This window comes from Ambystoma mexicanum, chromosome 4p (assembly GCF_040938575.1).
Source record: "Ambystoma mexicanum isolate Mex_15411 chromosome 4p, UKY_AmexF1_1, whole genome shotgun sequence".
Classification (NCBI taxonomy): domain Eukaryota; kingdom Metazoa; phylum Chordata; class Amphibia; order Caudata; family Ambystomatidae; genus Ambystoma; species Ambystoma mexicanum.
In genome coordinates this window covers 143,887,175-143,912,529 of record NC_090927.1, presented here as the reverse complement: position 1 = coordinate 143,912,529, position 25,355 = coordinate 143,887,175, and the positions used below count along the sequence as shown (strand labels likewise).

At 47.1% G+C, this 25,355-nt stretch overlaps 1 protein-coding gene across 1 annotated transcript in view; it reads left to right on the top strand.

Moving 5' to 3' along the window:
• The window catches only part of LOC138453081 (seminal plasma protein pB1-like), a 420,884-nt gene that overhangs the window by 15,559 nt on the left and 379,970 nt on the right, over positions 1-25,355 (top strand). Inside the window, exon 2 of the mRNA XM_069605590.1 lies at positions 6,331-6,411. The gene's annotated coding sequence lies outside the window, so the exon portion shown is untranslated. The remainder of the gene's footprint in view (positions 1-6,330; positions 6,412-25,355) is intronic.

The window sequence follows — 25,355 nt, the reverse complement described above, 5'->3', positions numbered from 1 at the left end:
CGCCGGCCGATGAACCTTGAGGTCTGTGGGGCCGGTTTTTTTGAAGCCACGGGTGGGCCGGTTTTTAAAATAATGATATTGTTTTTTTATTGTTTTTTTATTAGAGTCTCACTCGCGTGCGGCACGGTGCATGCCGAGCGCCACGAGCGGCCTGACTGAGCAGCAGCAGTCACAGTGTTATTTCAGAAGGCGGGGCGTGGGCAGGTTTATTTTTTTTGTTTTTGTGATTTGAATCTCAGGGTGCCTGCTGCCGTGCCCCTCCGCTGGCGGCGCTGTCTGCGGCTGGTCGCTAGCGGGCCGGCCCAAGCAGAAGCAGCAGGCAGCTCCCTGAGGCTGAGCGGCTGGGCAGGATGCCTCGCTAATGGATTGGTGGTCGCGGAAGGAAACTTACACGCACGCACTGGTAGGGCGGGCCGGGGGTTGGAGCATATTCATCAAAGCAAGATAACACATACACGTTGTGTTACCTTGCTTTGATGTGATGATTTGATTTGCATGCAGCATTGATTCATGCATAATTCTGTGCATTTTGTATCATGCATGCATGCTCCCTCAGCCTCGGGCACCGCAGTGGCCACGGCCGTGCGGCTACTTGGTAATGATCGCAGCTCGCCTAGAGCCCCGGCTTGCTCTGTGATTAAGTAAAGTCACTCTCTGAAGTGCTAATATTATAGCACCTGCTGCAGGCTGGCCTGGCTGGAGTCCTGCAGGGAGGCTGGAGGCGGGCTGAGCCGGCCTGGCCTGGCCCGGGCCCCCCTGTGCGAGTGTGCAGCACATCAGTTACTCTAACAACAAGTTGCTTTCAACTTTGCAGGAAGTAACAACAACGAATATGCTGCACTTTGCAAAGTTGAAAGCAACTTACTTGTGCCTGGGGCTGGGTTCGCTGACAGACTCTGTGCCGCCATGGACTACAAGTGATGTGACTGCTCGATGAGCCTCTGACTTTGGAGGATATAAGTTGTCCTCCTCTCCTGACCTGGGCATGAGGACTTTTGCCAGCCCGGTCCACGACTGACACCGGCGTGCAGCAGCACAGCTCAGCAGCAGTCAGCAGCAGACCAGTCCGCTACGTGACGATGTCACTAGTACCAACTTGCCGCACAGTCACACCGCAGTGCTGTGCTAGCAGTGGCAGTGCCACTCTGACTGCCGTCTGCCAACCCTCCTCCCCCAGCCACCAGCCGGTGGCGGACTCAGCCGGGCCGGCCCAAAGAAGTCCAAAAGAGGACCGAAGAAGAGAATTGTAAACTGTCTGTGGAGACTCCTGGGCTGAGGACAGGTAAGAATTTGGGAGTGGTGGTGGTCGGTCGGTGACAGGGGTCTCTGTCTGCATGCAGTGCAACAGAGCGGCGCCGTAGAGGAAGGCCCTTTTTATTGTGTCCAACAGTGGGGTATGCACTGATTACCCTTTGCTTTGAGCAATATTTACAATTTGCCTTATGCATGCAGGAATGCAATGTTACATCTCTTCATGCTTAGTTTTCAGGGATTTCTGCAGCCTGCACTCGGTGGCCCGGGCCGCCCGGCCGCCTTCCCTGCATCAGTGCCTCCTTAAATTGCACATTAGCTGATGGTGCGCCACACTGAGCTGAATACCATTGCCCTCATCGATGCTGTCTTGCTGGTATTTGCCTGCCTGACTCGGCAGGGGCATGCACCTGTGCGGTGGGCCTCGCCAGCTTGCACATAATCTCACTGGTTGCGGCCGGGGGCCGGCACCCCAGCACAGCGGCCATGTCGGATGGCTCGCAATCTTTGGAGAGTTTTACCGGACTAGGTGCACAGTGTGCAGTTTGTTTTACCCAAAAGTCTGCAAAATTGGTCACGCAAATTTACATTTACATCAAGTACTGCAGCTCTTCATCCAAGTGGCCACTGGCCAGGGTTGCTGCTGGTTGCCAGGGATTAGGTTCTAGCACAGTAGAGCGCTCGCTTTGACATCCGTGCAGAACCTGCTGACGCAGGTTCAAATTCCAGCAGTGCCAAACTCAGCCTCTCATCCTTCCGAGATCGATAAATGAGCACCACACACACAGTGGTAGCAGCGCTCGGATGACTGAGGGTTCATAGCGCTATATAAATGCAAAATCACACTGAGAAATTGGCCAACTACTTTGATATCCCATGCAAAGGCAAGAGCAGAACAGCTGCCTTCAGCAGTGTCATGCCACTCTTAGGGGAGGGTTAGCGACCTTGTAGTACTCTTTGTTGAAAGGGCTGGGTGTGAGTGAAACTGGCCTGCCTGGCCTGCCTAATCCGGATGATTTGTTTCCAGAGCAGAATCTCAATAATAGAGAACGGGTGTAGAATGCTGGCCGTGTTTATTTTTTTTTCCCTGGGAACATTATTTTCTGTTCCTGGACTGGACCTGTTACAGCTATTAACTTGGTGCAAATTGGTGAAACAAGATATGCACGTGTCTGCGCTTTCTGCCTGGAATTAATATCGCTAAAATATTCAATTATGGCCACAATTTGTGTTTTTATTATGTCCACCCTTGTTTCTGTTATGCGGCGTGATTGTGGCAGGAACTAGTCTGTGACCCAGCAGTACAGCCCCGCAATTTTTGCACCATGGCATGTACAAGAGGACTTTTATCTATCTGAAAAAGATGGGAGGGGGGTTCTCAACCAGCATTCAACGTTTATTAGGCAAAATGGCTCATGCTTGTTGCTCGAGTCTAAGAAAAAAGACTATTGGCCTATCCACTTAACCACTAGAACTGAGATGCTTGTGCAAAACCAGACCTGAGTCACCTGACCACTGCCATGCTTTGGCAGCCCCCACCGCCACCATGAAATCAGTTCACCCCTAACCCATCCATACATTTCAATGTGTTCTCATCTCATCTGCCATAAACAAAATTGTCGTTTTTTTTCCACCGGCCCTGCTGCATGGGGCTACAAAAGGTTGAAACTTGAGGTATGTAAAACATATAGAGGGAAGGGAAACGCATGCTTCCAAAATGTGGCAAACCGCACCCAACTATTTGTCACCCGAAGCCAATCAATCATCCACAGCACTCTCCAACTATAAGGAAGCTGCTAAAAACTACAAAAGAGCGGTTACTGATGCCAAGAAATCCTATCTGGATTCCAGAATCTCCCAGGCTATATCGAACTCTGAGGAACTATTTGAAAGAATAAGAGTCTGTTCCAGAACCGGCACTATCCGCCATTATTAAAAATGACGAGTGGTGTCTGGATATTCAGGCTGCTATGGCAAATAAATTGGACGGTATCTGGGAATGTATAGCAACCAAAAAAGCATCCTCTGACACACCAGGTATCGACCTAGTTAGTAACATCTTCATTAGGGATCCCAATATCCCCATCTTTGACTTTACACCTATATCAGAGGAGGAGTTGGCTTCCATTATTAATAAACTCAAGGCAACTAACTGCACAGGGGATCCCTGTGCTTCGACAATTATCAAAGCCTGTCCCCCTCTCTTGTTCAAGCCATATGTAAATTTGTAAATGCCTCGTTGCAGAACTGTACGGCCACAGATGATTTGAAACAAGCGTGGGTTACTCCCTTATTGAAAAAACCCAACTTGGATCAAAACGTCCCCACAAATTACAGGCCCATAACTAACACTCCCTTCTTGCTCAAGATACTGGATCGAGTAGCATATATTCAAATAGCGCAACATCTAAAAGTCCACCCTATTCTTAATCCTTTTCAGTCAGGATTCAGACAAGGGTTTGGTACGGAGACCTCGCTTCTTGACCTTAAGTCAGAGTTACTACAAAGAATGGACTCTCAAAAGATCTCTCTTCTGATCTCTCTAGATCAATCGGCAGCGTTCGATCTCGTCGATCATGTCATATTAGCAGACAGGCTTATGTCAGTAGCTAACTGCTCGAAGGCCGCTACCAACTGGCTACTTTCATTCCTATCCAATAGGTCTAGCAGGGTATGTGCCAACAATGCCAAAGCACCAGCAATTCAGACATTGTTTGGAGTGCCACAAGGCGCCAGTTTGTCGCCATGCATCTATAACATCTTCATGTCTCCTTTCTTTGCCCATCTTGCCCATGCGGGCATCCTCTTTTCCAACTATGCTGATGACACTCAATGTGTCATCCCTCTTACAGGCCAGCATTCGGAGGATGAAAAAGAACTTAATCGCATCTTTGCTATGATAGAACAATGGATGATGTTGAATAATCTTGCACTCAATCGCAGCAAGACAGAACTCATGGTTGTAGGATCTGAAAGCATCATAGCCAAACTAGACCCAACTTACAAACATTTCCAGCTGGGAGACGCTCTAATTTCCACACTTCCTAAGGTTAAAATCCTGGGCGTGGCTTTGGATCAATCACTCAAGATGAATTCTTATGTGGCCAGTACCGTTTCTTCCGCCAACTATTATATTAAATTGCTGTCCCACCTGCGTCCGTACATCTCCCAATCCAACGCTGAGACGATCGCCCGAGCCATTATTGGCTCCAAACTAGACTACTGTGTTGTAGTTTATTAGCAGGCTCCAGTAAAAAAATCATCAAACGCCTTCAGGTGGTTCAGAATGGAGCAGTTAGAGTGGTATCTGGTCTTGCATATAGGGTACATGTTTCGGAGGCACGTCAAGCACTACACTGGTTGCCTGTGGACTCAAGAATCTCCTTTAGACTTATGATCATCACATTTAAATGCCTTCAGGGCAAGATGCTCACCTACCTGCAAAGGTACACTGGAATAAAATCTTCGGCCAGAAACCTTCGGTCCAACAACCGGAACCTGCTCCAGCAGCCCAGAGTCAAAGGCAAAAAGGCACAATGTGGTGCTTTTGCCTCTGTTGCACCGGCGCTTTGGAACACTCTGCCAGACCAACTGAGAAACTCATCACCCCTGAATACATTGAAGAAGGGCCCTAAAACCTTCCTCTTCAAATAGTTGCCCCTGGTGTGCGGTTCTTCTTTCCATTAGATCGTTTGGCCTCTCTATCTCTCCTTTTTCTGTGTTTTTGTCTGCGCCCTCACACCTATGGGTTTGTGGTGTGCCATACAAATGTAATAAAGTAAAGTAAAGTAAAAGTAGAATAATGGTGAACGCTCATTTGGGTGTATGGTAACAGAACTCGCCAACGGTGTACATAATTTAGTGGTGGGTTTCTCCTATTCTGTACTTTGGTCCCTGAGGCTGATCACAAGGAAACAAACACTTGCTGGGCCTGGTACTTCACAGATGAACAAACAAACGTTTCATAAGCAGAGAAAGCACTGCGATGAACGCAATATAAACATTTATTAATATGACCAGAGAGTAACTTATCAAACATGGCCATGGGCAAGGGCATGTGACCCCCGTGTCCAGGAAATACGAGCATGGCAATAGTAGTGAATCAATATACTGGTTGTACACTACCTTTCCCTTCCCCACACTTCATTCTCAATTCCCCAATAGTATGCCTGTTGGTAATGGTAAATGTATCTTGGTGTTTCCTGCAAAGGCTGAAACTTAAGGAGAATGGGGAGTTGCAGTTGAACGTGTATAGTGGACACACACGTGCGTCACGCACTCACGCTCATCATGTTTGAAGGAGTTTGGGGTTTTCATTTCAAATGCTGCCTTCTTCCTCCCATTACTTAAATGAAGGGTTGATCATCTACCGTGCAGCGTGCACATAGACTGTTGTAACTTATTGTGCATTGCTTTACAGTCAGGCTGTTAGTTGCAGCAATTCGGGTGGCGGCGGGGGGCAGGGGGGTACTCAGGGCTCTCCTATCTATTGCGGCATCATCTCACACAAGGGGGAAAATAGCATTATTCATATAGTCAAAAATGTGAGAGGTTCCTAGTTGAGAAAATTCGCTGAACAGTCTAATGTATCTTGGAAGCTGGAAGGGTGGAAGTGTATTTTATTTATTTATTGTACATTTGTAAGGCACTTATACATCAAGTAAATTGTGTTTCAAAGCGCCCCAATCGTTTCTCTCTCTCTCTCTCTCTCTCTCTCTCTCTCTCTCACACACACACATTGTTTTTTACAACCCCTTGCTGTCTATTTGAAACTAGCACGTTACTATCTCTATCTGGAAATTGTTTGGCAATTTGCACCCTCAAAATGAAACAAGGAATACATCAACACATGCCAAATCACTATTATTTTTTAGCTCAATTTGTATGCAGGTTTTATGGTCCTGGATGCTCGACTCCTTTTTGTGTGGCAGACTATCTATGGTTTAGACCCTATCTATTGGGGGGGGGGGTGCTTCAGTGGTCATCAAATCTTTGTTACAAGCCTTGCACTGTATGTATATGCTATATGCTGTGTTATTATTGGGTTTTTCTCATATTTACTTTTGTTTGTTTTTGCAGGCAGGTCGCTATTCAGGTATCCACTCTAGTCGGGCTTTAGCAGATCTACCAACAGCCAGCCAGGCGAGCCCATCCCTGTGGGTAAGTAACCACTAGTGACTGTATATCTTCAATGCAGTGTAATGTAATGTGGTCCTGTATAGCACACATAAACCACTTTGGTGCCACAGCCTTTATTATGCACACCTTTAGTGCCCCCCCCCCCAGGAGCCCCGCCACCCTAAGCTCCAGTCCAGCCTATAAGCAGCAATGACCAGGCATAACTCCTATCCTATTCCTCCACACCCAAATTAGAGTTAGAGAATCATTCGCTCTCCTCTTTCAATCTGGCCAAGTTTTGTTATTGTGAATATGTATTCTGGCTTAATGTGTGCCAGGGCAAAAGAAAAACCTGGATTACACCTATATCAAAGGCCCTGTTGCAGAGCACCCACAGGGTGAACAGTAGAATTATTACACAAATGTGTGCATTTGTGTGCATGCAATAGGAATTCAATAGCTATATATGTATGTATTACTCATGGCCCTTTGTGTTTTTCATAGGTTAATGAAAAGGCTGAAGCAGCTTTTCATTTCGGCTACTATTTTTTTCTGAGACGTCAGACCATAATACAACGTCCAGGCCACTGGCCAGGAGTAATAACATGCATGCATCGAGTTAATTTACCATGCCATGGCATGGGATGGGGCTGGATTACTGTTAGACTCAGCATTTTATAGACCCAGCTGGATATTGTTCTCTTTTTTGGGGAGGGAGGTTATGGTGAGGCTGTGGAACAGTCAAATCTGAAAATGCTAACACTGATCTAATGGAAAGCACTTGTTTCTTCTTAATGAAATGCTAGTTTAGATGTTGGCAGCCAGGTTACTTAGACCTACTGTGAGAAAGGCAGGAATCGGATGCCCATTTAAGGTACTTTTATTTTTTAGGAGAGAAATGGATTTTAAAAAAAAGAAAGGGAGGAGCAGAAAAACTAAGAGAAAAGAAGAAAAAGCGGATTGAAGAGGAAATCTGGCAAAACAAAAAAATTGAAGATCTGTTTACAGGTCAGACCATCAAAGTGTCACGTGGTATTGCTGGGAAAAAGTGGATGAGGGTGACCAGGCATCTTCCTCAGGTACAAGTGTTAAACCTGGTTCTTCACTGGACCCATCAACAAGAGCTCAAGATGTGAGCACACTAGAAGCCAGAGTCTCTGCAGTTATTGGAAACATCTGAACAGAGGCAGATGCTGCAGCAACTACAATGTCAGCAATCATTGAAGGTGCCCCCTGAGAGGAAGTGTCAGAAACAAGTCTGCCAGAAATAATTGAGGCTGGCCGTGTTGAGGAAGTGGCAGCCCGTGGTGGTACCAGTCTGCCACAAACAATTGAAGATTCCCCCAAGGAGGAAGTGTCAGAAACAAGTCTGCCAGAAATAATTGAGGCTGTCCGTGTTGAGGAAGTGGCAGCCGGTGGTGGTACCAATCTGCCACAAACAATTGAAGATTCCCCCAAGGAAGAAGTGTCGGAAACAAGTCTGCCAGAAATAATTGAGGCTGTCCTCGAGGAGGAAATGTCAGCTGGTGGTGGTACCAGTCTGCCACAAACAATTGAAGATCCCCCAAGGAAGAAGTGTCGGAAACAAGTCCGCCAGAAATAAGTGAGGCTGTCCTCAAGGAGGAAGTGGCAGCCGGTGGTGGTACCAGTCTGCCACAAACAATTGAAGATTCCCCCAAGGAAGAAGTGTCGGAAACAAGTCTGCCAGAAATAATTGAGGCTGTCCTCAAGGAGGAAGTGTCAGCTGGTGGTGGTACCAGTCTGCCACAAACAATTGAAGATCCCCCAAGGAAGAAGTGTCGGAAACAAGTCTGCCAGAAATAAGTGAGGCTGTCCTCAAGGAGGAAGTGGCAGCCGGTGGTGGTAACAGTCTGCCACCAACAATTGAAGATTCCCCCAAGGAAGAAGTGTCGGAAACAAGTCTGTCAGAAATAATTGAGGCTGTCCTCAAGGAGGAAGTGGCAGCCGGTGGTGGTAACAGTCTGCCACAAACAATTGAAGATTCCCCCAAGGAAGAAGTGTCGGAAACAAGTCTGCCAGAAATAATTGAGGCTGTCCTCAAGGAGGAAGTGGCAGCCGGTGGTGGTACCAGTCTGCCACAAACAATTGAAGATTCCCCCAACGAAGAAGTGTCAGAATCAAGTCTGCCAGAAATAATTGAGGCTGTCCGTGTCGAGGAAGTGGCAGCCAGTGGTGGTACCAGTCTGCCACAAACAATTGAAGATTCCCCCAAGGAAGAAGTGTCGGAAACAAGTCTGCCAGTAATAATTGAGGCTGTCCTCGAGGAAGAAGTGTCAGCTGGTGGTGGTACCAGTCTGCCACAAATAATTGAAGATCCCCCAAGGAAGAAGTGTCGGAAACAAGTCTGCCAGAAATAATTGAGGCTGTCCTCAAGGAGGAAGTGGCAGCCGGTGGTGGTACCAGTCTGCCACAAACAATTGAAGATTCCCCGAAGAAAGAAGTGTCAGAATCAAGTCTGCCAGAAATAATTGGAGACAACATCATCCCCCCAGAGGAAGTGGCAGGTACTAGTCATTCGGAAGAATCTTTATCTGCTTTACAACATACTGAAGACTCAGGGAATGGGGGTGTGAAGTACAGAGCACGGAAAGAAGATCTACAGGTGGCAGACTATTTGTTTCAACGTCCAAAACCAGATCAACTTTCCTATTTCTTTCAGCACCATCCAATTCAACCTCCCAAACATAGACACATTAAAGCAAGCTTAGCCTTTTGCAGGAAAGATGGGGGAAAACGGTATTGGTTAAGTTACTCTGAAATACCAAAGGCCCTTTTTTGCACAGTTTGTTTAGCGTTTACTCAACGTGGAGAGAGGGGTCTTTTCATCAACGGGATGAAAAACTGGAGGTGTATTTATCAGCGCATTGCAGAACATGAGGCAGGCCAAGGTCACCGGAGGTGCACAGATTCATATATGTTGAACTTTTCAGTTTTCGACATAGGCGGTTTACTCTTTCACCGACAGAAATTTGCTCGAAGTGAGCAAATCAGAAAAAAGAGAGACATATTGGAGCGCGTTATTGACGTAAAAGTAATTGGGAAAAGGGGGCCCAGTTTTCATGGGAAATCAGAGTCCATGTTCGAGCTGGATAATGAAGAGCTGGATCATGGCAACTTCCTTGAAATCCTTCTGCTCCTAAGTAAATATGACAAACCTCTAAAGGAACATATTGAGGTCATTCAAACCAAATCCAAAAAGAAAACTGGGCAAGGCCGGGGAGCTTCTGTGACCTTCATGTCAAAGACTACATTTGGGTATGTGATTGAAGCCATTTCCAAACTGATCAAAATGGTAATCTGTCAAGAAATAAAGGAAGCAGGGATATTTTCCATTCAGATAGACTCAACCCAAGATGTGAGTGTTGCTGATCAGTGCTCTATAATGATTAGATATGTTACTGACACTGTACATGAACGCCTACTAGCAGTAACCAACTGCACTTTTTCTACTGGAAAGGGGCTGTTTGAGTTGGTGCAGAGTGTTATTAAAGATAATGGTCTGGACCTACGCAAGTACATTGGGAATTCAACCGATGGTGCATCCAATATGCACGGGCAGTACAATGGTCTCACATCCTGGCTCAGTAAGGAATCCCCTGGTCAAATACATGTCTGGTGCTATGCACATGTATTAAATCTTGTAGTTGTAGAAGGGACACAAGTATCAGGGAGTCCTACAAAAGGATGGATGTGTGGCGTGAGCTGTCTGTGGAAGGCCGCACAATTCAAATAATAGGAGAAACAGGGTGGTGGGCAAAGGATGCAGCAATACAGAACATTTTTGGCTCCTTTAATAACCCAAACAAAGCAATGTTCATTGATGTGGTTGTTGCACTCAATAATATTGGCTCAAATACAGATAAATTCAATGCAAACGTCCGTTACCAAGCTTTAAACTTTTCTGAGGCTCTGTGCAAATTCCAACCCCATTATCTAAGTACCTCCAGACAAGCGGAATGGACATCCTACAGGCACAAAGAATGCTCTCGGACACTACAAAGCACTTGCTGGACAGTTAAGAAATTTGATTCTGTGTATTCTGCAGCTGAAAAATGTGCAGTCTGGGCCAACGTGGGCTTGGAAGAGAGAGGCTATGATAAAGGAGTGGAAACTGCACTTCCGGAGGGGAGAGTGTCCCACAAAAGGCGGATGCCTAGAATGAATGCAAGGGATGAGCCAATCACCTTGGCTAAAGACCGGTTTAGAGTTACTGTACATAATGCCATTATGGACAACATTATTCAAAGCCCAATTAGTCGTTTAAAAACCCACTCATCTCTTGCCGCAGATATAGCATGCGTGGATCCCAAAAATTTCAATGACAGTCTACCCGACAATGCTCTTACAAATAGGTGCTCCTTGCTTGAAAGACTGGATGACTCCATAACGCTACAGGGGTTAAGGGAAGAACTCTCAGACTTTGCAAGCAAGTGGACTAAACTGAAGAGAACACTACCAGAAGAGTATGCCTTTGACGCCCTACATAGTGAAGCTCCAGCACTACAAGATTTTGGAGAGCTACCTTTAGTACAGAAATGCAATACATGCCGTAACTGTGCAATATGTTGCTATGCAATTCTAAAAAGGTATGAACGTTTTAGTAGTGCTTACCGGCAATTGTATTTGGCACACAAGTTCATCTTGACCTTATCTTGCACACAGGTAGCATGTGAAAGAAGCTTTTCAAAATTGAAGACTATTAAAACCCGCCTAAGAAATAACTTCTGCCAGGACAACCGCGAAGCCTTTATGCTCATGTGAGTGGAGCGTAATGTGCTTGTCCAATTGCGAAATCCAGACATAATCGACCTGGTTGCACATAAAAGTGCATTGTTGCAGGAACTCTTGATTGATTGATTTCCAGGATTTCCATGAAGCTGGAAGCAGGATTTCCAGGAGCTGTGGACCCTGTCACAGAAGTGTATGAAAAGTTATGTTATTTTATGAGTTGTGTTGTTATTGTGTCATCATTTGGCTGTACTGCTTATTAAACGCAACTCTATTTTCATTACTGGTGTCAACGAGTAGACATGCTTTGAGTCTGGTTCTGCAAAATAAGTATTTTACTATGTGATGATGTTGTTTTTTAAAAAAAAGAACAAAAGGAATGTTATCACTTTCTCAGGCGTTTACACAAAACATAACAACATGCAACACACACATGAACCCTCCATAAGTAGCATTTTCTGTTAAGTCGTGAATTGACGCGATTCACGGATGATTGTTTGAGGGCCACTTTTTTTGAGGTGAGGGGTGGGCCACTTTTCTGAGACGAGGGGTGGGCCACTTTTTTTTGGGTGTCCGGGCCTATTTCTTGTCCCAGTCCGACCCTGGTCCTCAGTATGTAGAAATAAAGAGTTGGAAAAGCGTCTTTTTGTGTCAGCGTCCATAATTATTATTCAGAATCCCTCTGGGAATAGAGCAACTGTAAGGTCAGACACAAAATTGATGACAACAGGCGTACTGCGACAAGCACCACCCGGAGGACAGGACATTAAACAGCCGGTATAGCACTCGTGAGACACCAGTGCAGGCTGTACAGAGGCTGCACCTGCACGAGGACACAGGCTTGATATTCACTCAGACAGAGCTAAGTAAGTGAGTGAGCCATGGTGGATTTGTGCGCTAAGAGCAAAAGGGGACGGTGCCACCCAGGCCGTGGCGAACATCCAGGCGGCAACGTGAGCTGTAAAGAGGCACGAGTCTCAGGACTGGGAGTATATGAGCCATGCACAAATGTTGTTTTTTTTTTGCAAACAGCATGTGTCACAGGCCTTTGCCAACATCCTAGAGACATGTGTAGCTAGTAAGGAGAGGAGGAATATCACTGCGAGGGCCACAGAGGAAGAGTGAGGCTTCCAACACGTGAAAAGCAAACTGGGTGAGTCAGTCTGGAGTAAAGAAAGGAAGTAGAGTCTGGAATAACTGCACAGATCACAGACCACATCGAGGAACAAAGGTTGTGCCAAGGAAACGTGGGATCAGAGAAGGAAAATGTTGGATAAGGACATCCCTGCGACAGTCGCAGCGAGGGCGACAGGTGCATTCCCACCAATACGGTGTGAGTATCTGTCATTGATATCGCCCACTGCATTTGAATTCACAGATACATGCACCTTAGTCCCCAGATGGGCACGATGTATCAGGGACTTCAAGGCCTATGTAGGTGCACTAGGGCTGCTAGCAGATGAAAGGAAGAAAAACCTGCAGACACTGGCGGTGTGGGCAGCGGTCAGGGGCATCCTCTATGAACTAGCAGATGGTGAAGCAGCATCATTTGATGAACTAAAAGATGCTCCATCGACATACTTTGCACCACACACCAATGTGGACTATGCGAGACACTTATCACACACGACTATGCAGACTAAGGGGGAATCCTTAAACAACTTGTCATGAGACTCTTAGTGAGAATAAAACACTGTGAATTCCACCGGTATTCCAACGAAGAGGCATTGAGATGCCACATAGTAGCGGGCTGCGAATCACCACTGTTTCGAAAAATAAAATTCTCCATAAAACAACGCCCCTTAGAGGAGATTCTGGCAATGGCATGGACAGAATCCGTGATAGAGCTACAAGTTGAGACAATGAAAAGACTAAAAGTGCACCCACCCACAAAGGAACCGGAGAACATCAACAAACTAACCCCGGCTCAGAGCGACCAGCCTCTACCCAGAAGGAATGACACATCCTGCTTCAAGTGTGACTATGAATTCCCACATGAGATTATATGCCCAGCAATGGGACAAACGTGTACAGCATGCAGGGGAGAAAATCACTTTCGAGCGGTGTACCGCAGCGCTGACCAAACACCACACCAAAACATATCACCAAGGTCAGGGCGGCGCTCTACATGCCTTGGAACAGCACAACCAGGCGACAACGGGAATGCAGAAGACACAGACATCAAGAAGGGGAGCGCGGCACGGATCAATAATGCAAGGAATACCGAGCGTCGGAAAGGGGTGAACACAGACATCTATGGAGACAAGATCACCATCAGGGAGCAAATCCAGCTCATCAACGGATGACCAATGGAAAAAGGCATACGTGGAGGTGGGTTACCCAATGGCAAAGGAACACAGTCCAATCATCTAAATGAAAGTCAACAACACGCCCACATGACATCAAAGCCAAAGCTGAAGCCAGCACAAGTTGACATCTACTGATATGGATCAGACATCCCTTTACCATGCAAAGGAGTATTTGTGGCGAGATGCACGTACAAATCTCCCTCGGCCCGCATACAGCTACATGTGCTCAAAACAGAAACATAGAGTGGATGCATGCCATGTTTTAAGACGGTGCTGAACATGGGTCTGGTACAAGTGCTTTACAGCATGATGACGCACAAGTACATGCAGGGCAAGGATGGACACATGGAACGTGCATTTCCTGCGCTTTTCAAGGGGCTGTGGAAGCTTCGAAACTACAAAGTCAAACTGCACATTGATGAAAAGATCAAACCAGTGGCCCAACATTATAGGGGCATCCCCATCAATATCCAACATAAAGTGGAGCAAGAAATAAGAGAACTATTAGACCAGGACATCATAGAACCTGTGACGGAACCCACGTAATGGGTGAGGCCCATTGTACGCATCCCCAAGAAATCAGTGGATGGTTCCATACGTGTGTGCGTGGACATGAGGCGACCCAATGAGGTGATACAGAGAGAACAACATCAAGCGTCAAGAATCACTGACATGATTGACTTACTAAATGGGGCCACGGTCTTCTCGAAACTAGACCTAAACAAAGGGCACTGCCAGCTGGAGTTGGCCCCGGAATCCCGTTATATAACCACATTTGTCACGCACTTGGGGTTGTATCACTACCAGTGCCTGAGTTTTGGCATTTCCTCCACGGACCATCGCAGAAATATTTTAGGAGGAAATTCACAAGGTGATCAAACACTTACCTCAGGGCATCATCTATAGTGATGACATACTGGTGTTCGGAGGATCCATGGAACATCATGACAAAACCGTCCTTCGTGTATGCATTGCGTTGGAGGCAGCTAGGTTAATGCTGAATAAGGACAAATTTGAATTCCGGAAACAGGCACTTAAGTTCTTCGGGCACCTCTTTTCAGTGCAGGGAATGCGCTGGCCGCTCTCAATGTGGCACCCACACCAAAAAACATCTCAGACCTAGGGTCATTTCTGGGTCTTGCAAGTTACTATGTCATATTTATTTATTTATTTATTTATTTATTTATTTATTTATTTATTTATTTATTTATTTATTTTACTATACAGCACACTAAACCCGGAGGTATCTAGGCGCTTATGCTTAAGAGATTGGTTACAGTGCTTATGGTTACAGGACAGAAAGCACAGGAAGTAATTAGATCATGGAGAGCAGCACAGAAGGTAATTACATCACAGGCAAAAGTGCAAAAAGAGTTCAAGTGGGCATATTCATGGAGCCTAACCCCATGTTGCAGGGCGGCTACGACACACGGATGCAGTAAAGTCAATCTGATGGGCACATTCATGGAGCCTAACCCCATGTTTCCGGGCGGCCGCAGCAAAGATGCATGAAAGTCAATCAGATGGGCACATTCATGGAGTCTAACCCTATGTTGCAGGGGGGCTGCGACACAAAGATGCACTAAGGACAAGTGGGCACAAGGGGACAGCAAGGTACAAGGTTCAGGCACACAGACACGTGCATAGCATACAGCAGTGGGGCACAGCAAGGTGCAGGGTTCAGGCACACAGACACATGCATACAGCTGGGGGGGGTTTCACCTGAGAGCATCCAGGCAGCGGACAGGGAGCAAACAGGGGCCTCGAAGAGGGCCTTTGAGGGATGGGCCGGCTCCCGCCTCCCGGTCCCGCAGATTGCCTAAAGAAGTCACTGTAGCCAATGGTGGGGAGACATGTTAAGGCTGCACAGAGGACCAAGAAACGGTGCAACCATCTTGGAAGGGAGCGAGAGGGTTGCATAACCAGCGAACACAGCAAACATTTAAGGCAAACATTAAAAGCATGCAATGTCAATATCAATATATGGCTCCGTGTAAACACAGGTTGGCAAATGCCCAATAAAGAACCAAATGATTCCTTCTGCTTGTTGTGCTGCTAGGGCCTGTGGGCATAGGTTGAAGAGCCACCAGGCTTACCTTAGCAAAGGCGGGCATGCAGCTGAAGAAAAGTCGCCGGAGCGTGAGATCAGCTGCTTGAGGGAAATGTAGATGCGCAGAGAGCGCAAAATCAGCTGTTGGAGGTTACAAGTATTTTCTTTTTGTATACTTATAAAGCGCCGAAAACCCACAGGCATCAGGGTACATAACATACAACATACATAAATAACAAACAAAACAGGCAACAATCTGACCTAAGCTATCTGACAATCCGGGATCAAAGGTATGTAGCATACAGGCACCAAAAGCAACATAGAAGAATACATAAGGGCATACAAGAAAGAGAACTTAGTTCAAAATAATTCTTATTTTTGTTGGTGGGAACATGTCCTGAACATTAGTGAGTCTTTTTATGAACGCAGGCAAACTGCTGGACCCACATCCAATGAGAATGCAGTCTGTGTTATCATACGTGCACCAATTACGAATCTGAAGTCTACGAAGGACTTCCAAGTCCTGGGCTCTAATACGCATAGGGCCTACTTTAATATTGAGCCATGCTAGGATTTTGTTTTTGAGTGACTGCCTTGATTTGTTAGGATAATGTCCAGATTTGTTAGGATAATGTTTCTTGAGTGTAGGGCAAAGCTTCTCATTTTGGGGTCCACAATTCGGGCCATAGAGGATTTTCTTTGACGAATGTCATTTGAACAATGGGGGTACGTAGTTGACGCAGGCTTGGTACAAGTTAACACAAAGGGCCAAATACTCTCCAAAGAGACTGTGCTCCTTACACAAGGAGTTAGAGAAGCAGACTTTGCCTGAAAGGGTGGATCTGTATATGCAGGGTCAATGGGATCTGTTTAACAGCCCAAATGAACCCCATTCTGAAAAACAGATGTTTGGGAGGTCTTGCCCACTCTTGTTGGCTCCATATGAGTGGGCTTCTGTGGAACAGGTAGGTGTGACATGGGCATCTTCAAACCAACAGTGCCTACCCAAGACTGAAACTCCTCGAAATTGGAGCATGTGGCGAGGTCCCGAACATGAGATCCTTAAAGTGCAAGCATTTGTGTAGTACTCTGGGGTCATCCAATCCCCTCTCAATGCTTATTGCGGTAGCTTCTTCAGACTGCTCCTCTGATTCTGTCTGTTGGCCTAACAGAGCCTGGAAGCTCTTCACTACAGGACATTCTGATTTGTCAGAGACCCTATCTTCAGAGAGCGCCCCATTTGCCCCTCCATAGACATTATGTAATTCAGGGGTCTTAGACTGTAGTTGCATGGACATACTCAGAGGGGAACCAGCGGTGCTATTATTACACTTAGAGTCTTTATTTATAAGAAAAGAATTTGTGAGCATGAGATGTTCCTTCTGTAAATTCTGTCTCCTTATGGCGCTCAAGGCTAAAACTTCAGGAAAGCGTCGGCCACTCCTACATGTAGCCCGGGTTGGTGACTGTATAAGGGGATCACCCATATTCAAAACAACAGGCTGGTTATCAGCGGGTCCCGCTCCAGAGCTGGGGGCAATGGGAGATCCAGGGGGGAGTCTGTATCCTTGTCCCTACTGGACATAGTGTGCATGACTGGCCGCCTCATAACTGGCATGATGGTAAAGGGATTAGGTGAAAAAACCAGACGATAAAACACGAGGCAAAGCGACGTTCGAAGAAAGGGAATACTTGCCCGCAGACAACTGCCCGTAACCCACTAGGCACGTAGATGAGGAAGTGAAGTCCTGGGGCCTCCTAGTGGGCCTTTGAGGGATGGGCGGGCTCCCGCCTCCCGGTACCGCTGATTGGCTAAAGAAGTCAGTGTAGCCAAGGGTGAGGAGAGGCTGCAGGGGATCAAGAAACGGTGCAACCATTTTGGAAGGGGGTAGAGGGCTGCATGACCAGTGAACACAGCAAACATTTGAGGCAAACATTAAAAGCATGTTATGTGAAAACACCTGCTTCATTCAATGTATGGCTGCGTGTAAACACTCAGTGGCAAATGCCCAATAAAGAACAAAAATGATTGCTTCTGCTCGTTTTGCTGCTGGGGCCTGTAGGTATAGGTTGAAGAGCTTACCTTAGCAAAGGCGGGCATGCCGCTGAAGAAAAGACGCTGGAGCGTGAGATCAGCTGCTTGAGGGAAATGTAGATGCGCGGAGTGCACAAAATCAGCTGTTGGAGGTCACACGTAGATGAGGAAGTGATGTCCTGGGGCCTCGAAGTGAGCCTTTGAGGGATGGGCCGGCTCCCGCCTCCCGGTCACGCCGATTGCCTCTTTGAAGAGTTATGCTACAGTGAGCGCCCTGTTAAGATATCTCACCAAGAACAACACAGAATTCAAATGGATCCAGGAATGGCAAACAGCGGTTGAAAAATTGAGCAGTAACATAGAGTCCAGAGACGACATGGCATACCTCAACCCGAATAGATAGACTGGAGTGATGGTGGATGCAAGCCTGGTGGGTCTAGGAGCCATTCTGGCCCAATATGATCATAATGCAGAGCACAATAAATTCATTGTGTCCTATGCCAGCCGAAGTCTGTCAGCCACAGAACAAGCCTATTTGCAGGTGGAAAAAGAGAGCTTGGTGGTGGTGTAGGTCTGAGAGCCCTTCCATCATTTTCTGGATGGCAAGGCACTCACCATTATCACTGAACATCAAGCGCTCCTCAGCATCTTTGGCAACCCGAAATCAAGAATGCCACTGTGAATAGCTAGATGGGGCTTACGTCTACAAGACTATCAGTTCACAATTCGTCACAGACCTGAAAAGGAAGAGCACCCCACTGACTATCTTTACCGACACCCGACGGGGTTGGCAAGGATGGAACTGTTGATTGTGGAAACATACATACATTATATAATTCATCAGATGAAACCGCTCTCGCTCGAGTGAGTCTGAAAAAGTCCAGGCTCTGGCTATCATAGCAGTCTGCACCGCAAGTGGAAAATTGAAACATGCTAAAGGGCTGGCAATGGATAAAGGCAAGGAAATTCGTGAGGATGTAAACAGCTTACTATTGGTGCAGGACAAACCCTCTGTCACAGAGAACCACATCATCCTAAAAGGGTGCAAGATTGTGATGCCAGGGTCATTACGCCAACAGGTAGTTGAGCTGGCTCATGAAAGGCATCACGGTATAGTCTCCACAAAAAGAATGCTGAGACAGAAGTCTGGTTTCCAAAAGTGGATGCCCAAGTTGAAGACACACTAAGAAACAGCCCCACGTGTTGCGCGGTGGCTCCAATAACACACCCAGCCCCACTACAAATGTCAACATTGCCAGGGGGCATATTGGGAGAAGTGGCGGTTGACTTCTTTGGGCAGTGAGAGAAGGGACCTACATCCTGGTGGTCATGAACAAGTACTCTGGATTCCCAGATGCACAAATGGTACAGTCAACAGCAGCTACCTGCCTCATCCCTGTTTTGGACAGAATATAGATGGCTTATAGCATCCCAAAAATCCTGATGTCTGACAATGGACCACCTTTTCAAAGTTTGGACTTCGCAAATTTCACTGCTAACATAGGGTTCAAGCACCGTAAGGTTACACCGCTATGGCCACAGGCCAATGGGATGCTTGAGTTTTTCATGGCAAACATCAAGAGAGCACTTCAGGTCGCTCATGTTATGGAAAGACCTTTTTGAACAGATTATGTTTCAACTGCTCAGGGACTACAGGAACATCACAGGAGCATCCTGCACAGCACAACAGGGGTATGCCAGCTGAGCTGATGTTCGGCAGGGTGGTCAGGACAAGACTCCTGACAAGGAGAAGGGCAGGCTAGAGGTGGATACTCAAGTGAGGGCAAAAGATGAGGCAGAGAAAAAGAAGATGAAAAGCTATGTGGATACGAGACATGGAGCGAGAGATGTTAACATCCAGATAGGTGATCAAGTGGTGGTACGGCAACCTCAGAAGGGGAAGGAAGACTCGATGTTCAGGACATGACAATGGCAGAAGATGAGGGGAAAATAATCACTTGCATCATCTCACATTTCTAGGGATATCAGGGCTTGGAAGGAGGAAGGTGGAGCAGCCAGAGAAGTGATCGGAGGGAAAGTGGCACGGAGGCCTGATATCTACGGAGGCCTGATATCTAGGTGACTGTGAGATGTCAGATGACGAGTGGAAGGAGCGTGTGAGGAGAACGCCACAGGTGAGCACTGCACAGTTTAGACAAGGGCACCCAATGAGGACTCAAATAAAACCACTGAGGCTCATTGAGGAAATGGGTTAACTTTGGACTGACTATATAAAAAAGGGGGGGAAATGTAATGTAGGAGATTGGGGACCTACTATCCACTTCGTTGAGTGGTGGTGGATCAGGAGGAGAGGCATGGAAGGAAGTGACGTAGGGTGGCTGGACGTCCTCAGTATGTAGAAATAAAGAGTTGGAAAAGGATCCTCTTGTGTCGGCGTCCTTAATTATTTAGAATAGCGTCATTTACAGAGGTTTCTGTATGCTACAAGACAGGTGTCTGCTAACTTTGGCTCACCAGAAATTCTGAAGTAGAAAGCGCATCAGCCATACCCAGCATAGCTGAGGGATTGCTGGAGCCTTCATCCAAAACATGGAGAAAGCCACAGGTTGTAGACCCCTGCGATGAGGCTTTTAAGTGTCAGCATCAATCTCATTTATATCCCGTCATATAATAACATTGAGTCCTTGATCCAGGAAATTGTAGCACTATTAGCAAGGTAATAACTAAAATATGAATGCCTTGTGCATTTAGAGCAAAAGCAAGGTGTTGTATAATGAATGCAATGATGCACAGGAGGCTGTGTGGCTGCAGTTGATGTTTCTTTATTCAACATGGAAAATCATCTTGAAATATGCATCCTAACTCATGTAATACAAAAGGACAACAGGCCCTTAAACTCTGGTGCAGCTGGTGTGAGTCTTTGGTCACTGTTAGGCTCTAGGGCCAGTCCAATAGAGGAGCACACAGGAGCTGATGTTGCTCCGTGCCTCCGCGCCCAGCGTCTGCCGTGCGGGAAGCGCAGGAGCCGCATTTCCGCTTTGGGGCCAAGATCTCGCAAGACCGGGAGGTCTCGCAATATCTCTACACACCTCCCTCTGATAATGCAAAACAGGTTATTGCAGGACATAGTCATTGTATCTCTTTGGTCTTCTGTGTTCCCTTCTCGGCCGGTTACCTCTCTCGCTATGGGCATCCTGCTTTTGGTCATGTTCTTGCTCTACTGTGGGTGCATCCGCTTCAATCTCATTTTCTTCGACTTCTCTTCTGTCTATCTCCGTCTCTCGTTCTCTCTATCTCTCATTGTCCATTACCTCCTCGATTTCGGATCTTTCATGGGTCTTTTCTCTCTCTTGTCTCTTTTCAAACATGGCTACTCCCTCCATGTTCCATGTGCGCCCGTCTTCGGTGCGGACGCAGTTGGTTCCTCTGTGAATCACCTTTACGGGTCTGCTGAACCTTGAGCCCGTCATTTGATACTTGGTCGGCAAATGTATTTTGATCCAGTCTCCTTCTTTTAAGTCTGCCCCTTGTTTTGTCCTTCTTCTTCTGTCACTCCACCTTTTCATGCATGCTTTGCTGTTCTCTATTCTCCACACCACTTCCGACATGTCTACTTCTTCATCTTCTCTTACTCTGGCCAACCATGGTGGCACTAGTGTGGAGGCTGCTCTCCTCCCTCTCAACATGCGAAAAGGGAAGATTTGGGTGATCCCGTTGAGAGTCAGTCTGTGAGCTGCAATGGCCTGTCTGGTCGTTTTCAGGGGATCCATTCCAGAGGCGGTTGCTAATTGGATGGCTCCCTTAATAAACCTGTTGGCCCTCTCCACGAGCCCATTGGCTTGGGGATGATACAGCGCTGCTTTCTTCTGGTGTATGTTGTGCTTCTTCAGGAACAGTTCCATGTCTCTGGATATTAATTGTACCCCATTGTCTGTCACTAACTCATTGGGGAGCCCTTTCCTCTGGAAGATGGCAGTGAGGACTTCTATTACCGTGGCAGCTGTGATGTTGGGGACAAACTCGGCCTTGACCCACTTTGATAGGTAATCCACTAGCACTATGCCATAGCGATGCTCGGGTGCCATTGTTTCCAATGGTCCTATAACGTCCAGGCCCACTTTTGACCACACCGCTTCAGGGGTTTCCGTGGGAATCATGGGCGCTTGTCTGATTTTTAGGCGCTTATCACTGTAGAGACACTCATGGCATCTCTCAATCATAGTACGGATCTCCTCATCCATGGAGGGCCACCAGTAGGCTACCCTCACTCTGCTATGTGTCATGGTGTTCCCCAAATGGCCTGCATGAGCTCTGCACAGGATGGTTTTCCTCATGCCTGTGGGCGGAATCACCTGATCAGTCTTCATAATTATGCTGTCAGCCTCTGAGATTTCATCTGACACTTTCAATCCAATATGGTCTCATTCCTTCTGGTACTGCCCTTTCATCTGGCATCAGTTCTTGACCCATTCTCTAATTCTCACCATGGTGGGGTCTTTTCCGTCTTCTTCCATCCAATATCTCTCACTTAGCTCTAGGTAGTCTGGGGCCTTGAGATCTGAGATGGATGCTACAATGCATTCTTCTTGCAAGAAGGTGGTGGCATTGTCCTTGCCTTCTGGCAATCTTGACATGCAGTTTGCCGGCGAATTCTTCCACCCCGAGATGTGTTGTACCTCAAAAGTGTATTCTTGCAGTTTGGCTGCTATACGTGCTAATCTGGGTGTCGACACTTTAGTGCCTCCTGAGCTGAGCATATGGATGAGAGGCTTGTGGTCAGTGACTAACTTGAACTTTGTGCCCCACACATATGTCCTGAAATGTTCCACAGCCCATGCACATGCCAGCATCTCCTTCTCGATGGTGGAGTAGTTTTGTTTGGCTGACGATAGGGCTTTAGAAGCAAATGCTACCACATGTTCCGTGTCACCCTTTTTCTGGGTGAGAACAGCTCCTAATCCGTATGCGCTGGCATCCGTAGTGATGACTGTACTCCAGTCTGGGTTGAACGGTTGCAGGCACAGCGCTTCCACTATGTGTCGTTTGATGCTTTCCACCACTTTCTTCTGGGCTTCTTGCCACGTGTACTCTGACCCTTTTTTGAGAAGCTCGCCGAGTGGCGCTGAGGTTTCAGAGAAATTGGGGATGAATTTGGCGTAATATTCCACCAGCCCGAGGAATGACCTCACTTCGTCTTTGTTGGTGGGTTTGTGAGCTTTAATTATAGCTTAGTAGGTTTTGCTTGGGACTAATACCTTGCTCTGATATCTTGTACCCCAAATACTCAACTTCTTTCGCCTTGAATATGCATTTTTCATACCTTAGTCTTACTCCCGCTTCTTGAAGCTTGGTGAGGACTGTTTTCAATGTGGCATCATGCATCTGCTCGTCTACTCCGTATACCAGGATTTCATCCTGGAAGTAGGACACGTTCCTGACGTTCCGTAGTAGGGCGTCCATCATGCGTTGAAAAGCTGAGGCTGCGGATGATAGGCCAAATGGCATCTTTGTGAATTGATAAGTGCCAAACGGAGTGATGAAAGCAGTCAGTGGCTTGGACTCCTTGTGTAGTTGTATTTGATAGTACACATTCCTCATGTCCAACTTCGAGAACACTCTGGCCTTCTTCCTCATGAGGATTAACTTGTTGATGCTCGGCAGGGGGTAGCTGTCCACGATTACTTCCAGGTTTAGACTGCGGAGATCAATGAGTACCACTGGGCTCAGCCACTCTGATGCTTTAATTTCCTCGATGGTGCCATCTTTCCTCATTCTGTCCAATTGGCTTCTAAGTGTGTCTCTTGCGTTTGCCGGTACTGGTCTTACCCTGTGTTTGACCAGGACTGCGTTGGTCTTGAGTAGAATTTTGTGGATGAAGCCCTTGATGTGTCCTGGCGCTTCCGAAAATAGTTTTGGAAAATCCCTTTTCACTACTGGCGCTCCTCTCAAACTGACTGACAGTACCTGGTCCTCTGTGCTAGGGTCCAGCTTAATTTTCATTGTAGCCTGGTCATCCCACCCTAGCACTGCTGAGCCTTCTTGACTAAAGTAAACTTTTGTGGTAGTCTCTCTTCCTTTGAAGTCCACTTTACCTTTGATGTAGCCCAGCAGGTCTACTGACGCGCCACCGTAAACTGTAGGCCTGTGCCGCGTGCTGAGCACTTGGACCGTCTCTGTTCCCATCATCTCCTTGTATGTGCGCAGCGGTATTATGGTGAGGTCAGAGCCCAAGTCGGCCATGACTCTTGTTTCCAATCCATTGATTTTGATGGCGCAATGGGGCTTTTCCCTTCTGGCCCATGTGCTGTTCACCGTTATGATGGTAGGCCTCCCTTTATCCTCAGAGGACGATTCCCTATCCGTATTGTGTTCAGCGTTGATGCTGGTGACTTTTTGTTTTGCCATCGGCACACAATTGAAAAATGTCCAATCTTTTTGCACACTGAGCATTCCTTGTCCCTTGCCGGGCACTCTTTATCAAAAGCTAAGTGTTTCATGCTGGTGCACCTATGGCATTTTAATGGTTCTTTCCTCTCTCGCGTCGAGGACCGGCCTCCCCTTCTTTGGGCGGAAAGCTACCGCTTGCACTTCGGCTGGGCCGTGCCCGCTTGCGTATTCTTTCCTTCTACCTGCCAATTCTTCCACTGCTCTCACTATTTCAATTGCTTTTTCCTGAGGTAGTTCTTTCTCTAGAATTAACTTGTCTTGCACCTTCCTGTTGTTGGTATGGACCACCAGCATGTCACAGATCAGACCTTCCGCGTTATTTCCAAAGTTGCATAGCGCCGCCAATTCGCGCAGTTTGGTAACATAGTCGTCCACTGGTTCAGACGCCTCCTGTTTGCGGCTGTAAAACCGTATCCTGTGTAGGATGGTATTCTCATTGCTGGCAAACCTTTTGACAATTCTTCTCACGGCTTCCTTAAATATGTCATCGTTGTCGCCGGCTACCGGCTCTGGGGTGAGACTCTCAAACACCCTTTGTCCTTCGACACCCAGGCGTTTAGTAGCATCGCTCTGCGTCTCGCTGCCGAGTAGCCTGCACCGCCCAAGGTCTCCATGTACGTGGTGAATAAGGGTTGCCATTGTGGCCACGGAATGGCAGGCCTACCTGGAGTTTGCAGGAAAGGCGGTGGTGGTGTTGCTCCTTGCATGGCACCGCGTGGGTTTCAGTGGTGATCCTCGTCGCCATTTATGTTGTATAAATAATGCAATGATGCACCGGAGGCTGTGTGGCTGCAGTTGATGTTTCTTTATTCAACATGGAACATCATCTTGAAATATGCATCTTAACTCATGTAATACAAAAGGACAACAGGCCCTTAAACTCTGTGCAGCTGGTGTGAGTCTTTGGTCTCTGTAAGGCTCTAGGGCCAGTCCAATGGAGGAGCACACAGGAGCTGATGTTGCTCCGTGGCTCCACTCTTGGCGTCTGCTGCGCAGGAAGCACGGAAGCCGCATTTTCGCTTTGGGGCCGAGATCTTGCGAGAGCGGGAGGTCTCGCGATATCTCTACACAAGGGTGTATATATTCATGGGTACAAAAAACGAAATGGGGGATATTTGTGAAGTTGTTTTCCAAATTGGGGCTCAAAATGCATGTGTGGGTGCGGGCTGGGAGTCAACTTGGACATTTTCCAACTGTCCTGTAGCTTCCACAGGGTGCACTGATCCTGCACTGTAGTGCATGACCAAACCGCACGTAACGGGGAAATGCCAGGGTGGGGGTGCTCAACAAGTATGCATGCCCATCCCTTGCTTGTAAAGGGATGCACTTTTACATATTTTCCTCTGGAGCAGGGCAGGAATTGTTTCAGCAAGATCTAAGGCACACTCTCATCACCCACAGGCGCAATATGGCACTATCTGAGCATGCTGGTCCT